Below are 9,003 nucleotides of genomic sequence, written 5' to 3'. Positions count from 1 at the left end.
TGGTGAGTGCTGATAAGCAAACATCCTGCTGAGGCTGCGGGGCTGTCCTGGAGGCTGTCAGTGTGACGAGAGTCCTCCAGATGTACTGGAGCACCAGTGCGGCACCTTCCGCCTTCCCATCCCCGCCACTCCGTTGCTAAAGAGCCACGTCGTCATTCCGCACCGCTCCCCGCATCCTCTATTCACCTGCTGCCTCCCAGGCAACGAGGAGGTGACAACATAAGTTTGGGGACCAGCAGCAACCCCAGTACAGTAATCATCTCTCCGTTGTAGGAATTGCAGTATAATCAGTATAATCTTCCGGACTTCATGGGCACGCAGTCAGTGACCGTGGGCATGGACATCCTTCCTCAGTCCTGGCCCCTTGTGGCCGCCAGCAGGGAGCTCGCAGCCCTCTGGACGCGCCATGCCTTGTGTGTCGGACCTCTGGACGCTGGCAGTCACGCTGAGCTGCCTGCAGACGTGGTTATGTCATCATATGCTTTCTGTCTTTCCCAAGAGGCATGCGAATTGTGCCGGTGCTCTCAGACACATGACTTGGCACTGAAGAGCTCTGGTGAGGACACAGGCAGGCAAGCCCTGCTACCCTGTGCTTCTCCTCATCTGCGGCCTCTTGCAGTCATTGCCTCCCTCATCATTACAGGTGCCACCATCGACACGCTGAGATCTTCTCAGACGTACCAGTTCAAGGAGTGGTTCTGCAGGCTTCGCTCACTCTTCTCCACCATGAACCCTCCAGATACTATACTGCAGGTATCATGGCGGCAATTGGCAGGGCTGGTTGCAACTCCTGCTCCCCCCTTGGGGGTCTCCCCTCAGCCCCGTCGTATCGCTCAAGCTGTGAAACCAAAGGTCCGATATGGGGCTGGGTGTGCTAGAAATCAGTGGCTCCCCTCACGAGAGCACCTGAGCTCAACGGCTGTGTGCAGAAGCAGTCTTCAGTCACAGCTGGGTTGGAGAGCTCCTCCATGGTGACAACTCAGTGCCACAGCCACCCCAAGAGTCCCTCTATGGGGGTGGAGCTGGGGGCCTGCAGAGCCAGTGCTGGAGAGAGATGCTTCCCTGATGCTGTACTCCAGTGCTTTCCTAACCACCATCTTCCTCTGTTCAGTAACACTTAAAGTCTTTTTGTCGGGCAGGGGATTAAGGCCCTGTGTTTCTGCCCATTTCCTCACACATAAGCCACTCCTGAGCAGAAGTACTTCCAACAGACGCTCAGCTCAGTGCCTTTGCCTTTAGCTAAAGGAGGAGTGGCGTGGCCCCAGCGCTCTCTCCTACTTCTCTGCTTTCCCATGCCGTTTGCAGCAGAGTATTTCACCCGGAGAATGCTGGCCCATGGAAGGACATCAGGGCCAGGTGGTCATCAGGTTGCCAGTTGAAATCCTACACACTTGTGTCACCGTGCACCACATCTTCCACAGGATGCCTTTGCCTGACAGCACCAGCAGAGCTCCCAGAGATGTCGCTGTCTTGGTAAGTCTCCGCTGGGCACTTCTGCCTGGGATCTGGCCATGGGACAATGCCGGAGCAGGGACTTGCTTGCTTGTGGGCATCCTCGGAGACTTGCGTCCCGGTGTCTCCCAAGCACTGCAGCGCCCCAAGGGGATATGCCAAAAGTTGGAGAGGTGGAATCCCTCTTGAGCCTTGCTTTGCCGTGCGTCTTGGGGTTCTTGATCAAACATCAAGGTGGAGACTGAGCTCCACCAGAAGCAGTGCAGGGCTACTGCCAGAGCCCCAGGGCAGCGGGGGCGGACAGCCGCGTGCTGAGACAGTGCGCACCTTTGCTCTTTGTGGCACGAGTCTGAGCGGCGCTCTTTGTGCTTTGCTTGCAAGGGACTGGATATGGACGGAGACAAGGAGGTTCCCCTTGGGTCATTCACCTTTGACGTGTGGAAGGAGCCCATGCAGACCTTCCTGCTGAAGGTACGGTGCACGCACGGGGACAGCACGCCAGGGAGGACGCCTGCTGCCTGCCCCTCCCTGCATCCCCAGATGTCAGCATCCCTGCTACCTGGAGCCCTCCGGTTCCACAGCCGCACTCTCCTGCTTTCTGGAGCTCCTTAGCAACAGACAGCACTGGCACGGGAGAGCTGCTGAGTGTACCGTGGGGCTTTACACCCCCATTTCTCACATCTCTCAGTGACAGTGGTGACTTCCACCAGCAATGGAGGAGTGGGACCGGTCTCTCAAATGGCAAAATCTGCCTTCCGAAAAGGAAGTGCTGCTTGACTTTTGCCTGTGCTGGGCCTGGAAGGCAGAGGAGCACACTGTCCCATGCCAAATCTCACATGACAGAATTTCTCTAAGCTGAGGCACAGGGAATGTGACAGCTGCAGCAGGATGCTTACACTGATCCCCTGCTCGGGTCTCCGACTGGGGTAGAGAAGGGAGGCCATCTGCCCTAGGATCTCCCACAGGCTTTCTCCAGGGCAATTCTGGGTGTACTTGCTCTTCTGAGAAACACATTCACAATCAAGCAGCTCCCTTCACACATACGCAAACTGCACACATGGCAGGCAACACCTGTCAAAGAGACACCAACTTCACATGCAGCTGCTTGGCTGGACCCTGAAAGTGCAAACCGGAAGCAGATGGGGGCAAAGATCTCTGAATGCCTGAAACAGAAATGCAGCAAATAGAGAAAGCCTGATCTCTCATCTTCCTGATTTGCAAGAGAGTTCAGGGTGGTCAGGCAGTGTTCTCTTCGAAGGGCGGCAACTCTGTAAAGACAAAGGCAGCTGCAGCTAAAGCCCCCAGCCATGTTGGCTGTGCTTGAGCTTGTCCTTGAGCAGGCATTCCTGCACTCCCCTCCCTGCAGCCAATCACCTGCTGCCGCTTCGAACTTTCTGTCTGCTATTTATATTCTTTTTCATCTTTCCCAAGTCCTGCCTATATTTTTGGAAAGAAAGATGAAACTGGATTTTTTTCAAGTCAGGTTTTCTAAGGAAGCAAGTTCTCTGTGACCTCTCAAGGTCTTGCCAGTGGCTTTTTAACCTCCCCTGAAGCCATATTTGAGATGTGGAATGTGATCTCAGTGATTGTAAGTTCCTATAAGGTAAAGACAATTGATAAGACAATGCTCACACTAAGAAGACAACGGAACCATTCTCCTTTTCCTTCACTGCCCATGGGGGACACAGATGTTACATACACTGGAGACTATTAAATGGGGATATAGCTATTTATGGGGGTAAAAGCTCCTTTACTTGCTTCACTTGCTCAGCTCTCTTCTGTTTTCTGTTGCTGAGACTCTGCACCCACTCCTGTTTAGCTTTTGGCCAGAAAGCATAATTGTATTGGCCAGATGCATCCCAAACTCTCTTTTTCTCCCTATGTTGCTATTTAGACCTTCTGCTGCATTTTAAAAAATAAGTACATATACGTAAGAAAAAGAAGGTGAGCATAAATGTGAGTATAAAGGCTTTCACTCAGGTATCCCAGCAAGAATTTCGGGATCACTTCTCTACTTTGTGATGGCTCTTCCTAAGCACCCCACTCATCATTCCTACTTCGGACACTCATCCAAAGTGCTGTGCAGGGGACTATAGAGGAAGCAAAAATAGGCTTTGTAAGAAACAAAGCTTTTTGTTTTTCTTTCCAAGCTTCTTCTGAGACAATACTTGATAACGTGAGCTGGCAACCTTGTTGCCCTGAAAAGAGGCACTTTCCCTTTTCCTCTTTGGTGCCATCTTGTACCCAGCAGTTCTCAAGACAGGGCGGGGCTGAAGCTTGTGACTAATTGCTATTAATTGTGAAGTAACTGTACTGCACAGCCTCAAGGAGGGGAGGAGGCCCAAGCCTGGCAGCTGCACCCTTCAGCTCTTCCCCACCCTGTGCTGGAAGTGCACTTCTCTCCGCTGCAGCTAGTGGAGGTGCTGCAAGTTACACCTGCAGTCACACACTCTTCCTCTGTGCTGCCTTTCCGCACCTGCCTCGTGCCTTCTTGCTCCTCTAACTAGAGAAGTAGTAGCTATGAAGTGAATCACTTGTGTTTTCTGCATTATGAAGGAATGCTCCCCAGGCAATGTACTTACTTAAATGTCTAAGAACTGAAATACAAAAAACTATACATACTAACGCATCTATCTGCCTGTAATTAGAATGATGTTATATTCTGAGACCACATTGTACAAAGCCCCCCACAACCACTAGCATCCTTGCATTCAAATGCTACAAAAGAAGGCTTTCCTTGATCACATTTTGTGCTATGGAAGAGCACAGGTGGCTCATGACCTCGAAGTCTTGCACCTGCTTAGAGCACAGCTGTCACAGCGCTGGGGCAAGGTACCTCTAAGCCCAGCCCAAAGGTGAGGTAGCACTGTGAGAGGACTGGAAAACACAGAATTTTCCACAGCTTACGCTGTGCCTCAATTTTTCCAGCTGAAAAAAAAAAAGTATCTGGAAATCTCACAGGTTCTTTAGATAACACTATGTCAAATGCTAAACAAGCATCATATTTCGCTGTATCTGGAATAGCTTTCTCATTAAAGATTTAGGATTTTGCAGACCCAGAATGGCCCCTCAGAATGAGTAGCCACACTTGAATTTGCCTAGTGCAGCACTGACTGCACCCGTTCAGGATAACTGTTACATGGATGCATTAAGACAAACAGTTTTCCATCCAGTAGATCTGTTTTTTAAACTTCATCTATCCATCTGCGTCACCGGAGGCGTAGCTTTACCTCTGTGGCAGGCTCAATGTACAAGCCTGAACAGTTTTGCTGGTAGCCTACAGGGTTCAAAAAGGGTTCTGCATGGTCTATGCTTAGGAAGACAGGAATGGTGCTGCTGCATTGAATTCCTCAGACTGTTTTGACAACTATGTCAGCATTTTCATTCAAAGGCACAAAATAAGTTGTGCCTGCAGAAATGTGTGGAGAAACCTCCGACGAATAACTTTGATAGCCCTCAGTATGGTAACATGTAGATATTAAAATTTAATCATCATACCTTATGCTATAGCTACTCTGTCACAGCTGATCTGAATAGCCTAACGCTGCACTTCAGCTCACAAAAGGGGCATCTCTAAAAGTGCATGTGAGAGAGTTCTCTTATTACATACGAGAAACTCCTTGTTGTCTTGCATTCTTAGAGAGACTAGTCACAGATAAAAACATACCAAACTTTGGCAAAAGTTTCTCCTTGCCCTCAGCTATTTATCAGCTATTTAATATTCCAAAACCAAAACAAAAGCCAAACAAGGCAAAACATGGCTCTTTCGTGTGCCTACAGAAAGACTGATGACTATGGAAGAGGAACTGATTGAAAACTCAATAAAATCCCTTAGCCTTCCCATTTCCAAAACCAAAATGATACTACTTTTTGGAATGAAGCTTTTCGTTTAGAATGTTGTAATCAAAATATTCCTAGGAACGTTTCCCATGCTTTTCTCTTGACACATTTTCAAAGGGAAACCTACTCCTATTTCGCACGTTTATTAAAAGAGGAGGACAAGGAAAAAGCAAAGGCTACAGTGCTTCTCTGTACCTGCCTTTTACATTTGTGCTTAATGTTGCCAAATGTCCTTCTGATGATATTTATGACAAAAAGGAGGAACACAAAAGGCCAGCAAAAAAGGAAGTGAGGAAGTAAGATGCTTACCATGCAAAATCTACTCTCCTCAGTGAGTGTGTTAAAGATCAGAATGCAGCGAAGAAACTCAGCTTATAAATAAATAAGTTAATAGATGAAGTTTCCAATTTAAGGAAACTAATGATGACTTGAAAGGTTGATTCCAATTGCTTATTCCAAAAGAAAATTTCAGACTACATGAATTAGGAAGATAATAACTGAATCTTTGCCCTGATTATGGAGCATGTATGGCAACAGATAACTTGGAGGAAGTAGAAGCAGCAGAATTAACATACAGGCACTGTGTTTATCAAGTCCCTCCCAACTTTGGCATTCCTGCCTCTGCAAGCTTGGTGCCATTTCTTCCGAGCTTATCTCAAACTACAAGAGTATGGGCATTCTGCTTTAAGTTAGCATTGGAAAAATAAATTGGAGATTTTCAATGAACATTTGAACAGGTCCTCTTTTAAATCCCACATTTTCTAAATTTAAAAAGTGTGTTTAAAAGCAAATTCAAAAAAAAAAGTTACCTTTTCTTCCTTCTCCTAAAGCTGAACTGATTGAAAGAATACGGACTGTTCCCTCTGGATGCCACAATCCACCAATACCTTTAGGGGCATCAGACCAATTTAAAAAAAAAAGCAATACTTTAAAAAAGATTAAAACTTTATCCATCAAATCCAGACTTGCTGACATTATTTTTTTTTCATTTTTAATCGAGATTATGAAGGTTTTTACCTGCGTTTACTACAGTGTAAAGATTAGGCATATGAGCATTTTGTGATAATCCTGGATTTTATTGGTTATCATTAATACCAACATGATGGCCATTTTAAAAAGTCAAATAAAAACAATGTACAAACGAGTATTATATATGCATGCACACATACACGCCAGAATACCTTAATACAATTGTACTCACATCAGTTTTCTGTTGTATCAGAGATGATACTTCAGTATGTAACAAAAAGAGACTCTTAATTCAACTTCCAATAGTCACTTTATGCTTATTATAAAAAATACTTCATTTTTTAAAAAAGCAATCCTTGATATGTGAACTGCACAGAAAACGCAGTTTTGGGGGGCAACTATAAAGCACAGAAGGAACAAGTAATTTCCGAAGCAAATTCTTACCCAGCAGGAACAGACTGGCTTCCTGATCCCCACACATGTTCAAAAGCTACATGTGCAGTCCCTCATCTCAGTTTCCCATTCTTTTTCTTTTTTTATGAGAATTTCTCTTCATGAGAATTAGAGCAATCAAGCCTTCTGGCTGAAGATTTTTCAGTCTTACCTTTGGCCTCTGACTGACAGGATTTAATGTCACACTTTCTGATGTGGTACTTAGGGGTGAAGAAGCTTTGCCAGAGCCTCCTGCAGACCTGCAGATGTTAAAAATGAGATTGAAAATATAAAATAAACAGAAGTGACTATTGGAATCATGTCTAGGCTGCTGAGTTAGGATCCCTCATCGATAGCCAACAACTCATGCGATAAGTCTTACGTGACACTACAGGTATTTTAAAAACAAACAATGAAAGTTGAAGATTATATCGGATGTTTGTGCTATTTGTGAAGAGTAGATGAAGTCTGGGAAAATCCATGAAGCCAAAAGAAAAATATGATGATATTTCCATTAGAAGTTCTCTGTGTATGTAATCAAGTAACTACAGAAATAAAACAGTAAAAGGTTAGCATCTACCTTCTCACACTGGTCACAATGCCAGGGGAAACACTATCTTCTTTGGAGCTGTCTGTTGGGAAACTCCCCACGCTTCCCACAGGGTTGCCCTCCAAAGCGCGCGGAAGCCTGACACTCAATATGAGGTTATGCAGCTTCAACTTTATTGTAACAACACACCATCTTATATAGCGTATATGCTTCCAGGGATACAGGGTCCAGGGATACAAGCTCTATGCAACGCGCACGCTAACAATATCGTTACCCGAGTAATCTCCATATATGGGATATGTTGTTAACTACAACACTATGGATACAGAATACTATGGATATGCTGAAATATACTAGAACACACTGGAAACACCACATTCCATGTATCTAGGGATTACATCATTACATCATAAATCATTAGTAAATCAGTAGCTACGTGCTGCCGAGCAAGCTGCTTTCCAACAATTCCCCCCTTTTTCTTTTAGGGCTGTAAGGCAAAACAATCCTTAGGATTGTGCCCCCCTTGATCTTGCAGCCAATCAAGAATGATGTCTGAATCCTTGTTGTCAGTCACAACAAGTGCAGCTTTTGGTGCGGTAGCACGCAGCAAACAACTATACAATATTCTAGCAACTATCACAAGTAGGATAATGATTAAGATCCATTTGAAACCTTCCTTAATGATATCATATATCCAAGGAGCAAGACCTGGAAACACAGAATGCAACCAATCATCAATAGGATTATGATCCTTAGTAATGGATCGAGTGTGATTAAACAACCAATGAATTTGCTTTTGAATTGATTCGCTATGATCAGAAAGATTAAAACAACACATTCCATCAAACTCTTTACAGCCATGCCCTTGAGCAAGTAAAAGAAAGTCTATTGCGGCTCGATTCTGGAGCATAGCATGGCAAAGGCTGTTCATATCTTCTAACATTTCTTCAAGGGTCTCTGAAGTATGATTGCTCTGTTTAACAGTCCAACACGCTAGACGTTCGATCTGTTTCAAGGCTTGGGCGGCAGCAACTCCTGGGGCTAGGAATGAGGCAAAAATCCTAGCAGTCACGCTCCACAACTGCACCTCGTCAGAACAGGTGCTGTCAAGGATTTTGAGAGACCGACGCTTTTGTGAAAGCAGTCTTAAGTTCCTTATCAATCTTTAACTATTCTATAAAATAACAGCACTAATCATATTAATAATATAACCATCATAATTCAATCAGAACCTCGATTGACAACACACTAAACATAAGAAAAGATACAAGGCAAACAGCATAATAACAAGAAGTCAACTGTTAAACCCATTAAAAGGAATGAGTTCCAATGAACATACACAGCAGGAATCAGAAACTCCCTAAGCTAATCTATTATTACTTATTGACCCTTGAAAGGTGACAAACCACCAGAAAGGAGAGAGAAGAAACATGGCAGCAGTGGGTGCGATAGGTAGTGCCAGCAGGGCGTCCCCTGCTTCAAGGTGCACTTCTCCTCTCTCACCCACCACAGACTCTCTCCTGCTTTTATCCTTCTCAGGGTCTGCAGGGTTTTTCCATTTGCACACTGCATCCACATGGCCAGTGCGGTATACAGAGCCCAAGTGGAACACCTGTTCATAAAGCAAAACAAGCTACTAAGGTCAGCTCTCTCTATGAGACAAAATATTTGCAACTATAGACTCAACTGTCAGTTCCCTTAAAACTATCAGAGTATCCCAAGATCATTCTATAGTGAGGGGCGTTTGGGCCCCGGATATA

At 45.3% G+C, this 9,003-nt stretch overlaps 1 long non-coding RNA gene across 4 annotated transcripts; it reads right to left on the bottom strand.

The window, feature by feature from the left end:
- LOC110399073 lies at positions 1,833 to 7,327 on the bottom strand. 4 transcript variants are annotated; one of them, XR_002438869.1, is made up of 3 exons: positions 6,866 to 7,327; positions 6,102 to 6,179; positions 1,833 to 2,720 (listed from the first exon to the last, which is right to left on the bottom strand). It is a non-coding gene; the product is annotated as an uncharacterized LOC110399073 (long non-coding RNA). The 4 variants fall into 4 exon arrangements; XR_002438870.1 differs by having other exon boundaries at positions 1,833 to 2,615; XR_002438876.1 differs by having other exon boundaries at positions 1,833 to 2,523.

The sequence above is a fragment of the Numida meleagris genome, chromosome 1, assembly GCF_002078875.1.
Source record: "Numida meleagris isolate 19003 breed g44 Domestic line chromosome 1, NumMel1.0, whole genome shotgun sequence".
NCBI classification, from domain to species: Eukaryota; Metazoa; Chordata; class Aves; order Galliformes; family Numididae; genus Numida; species Numida meleagris.
Note: the sequence above shows the minus strand (reverse complement) of the source record. Positions and strands in the feature narration are given on the sequence as shown.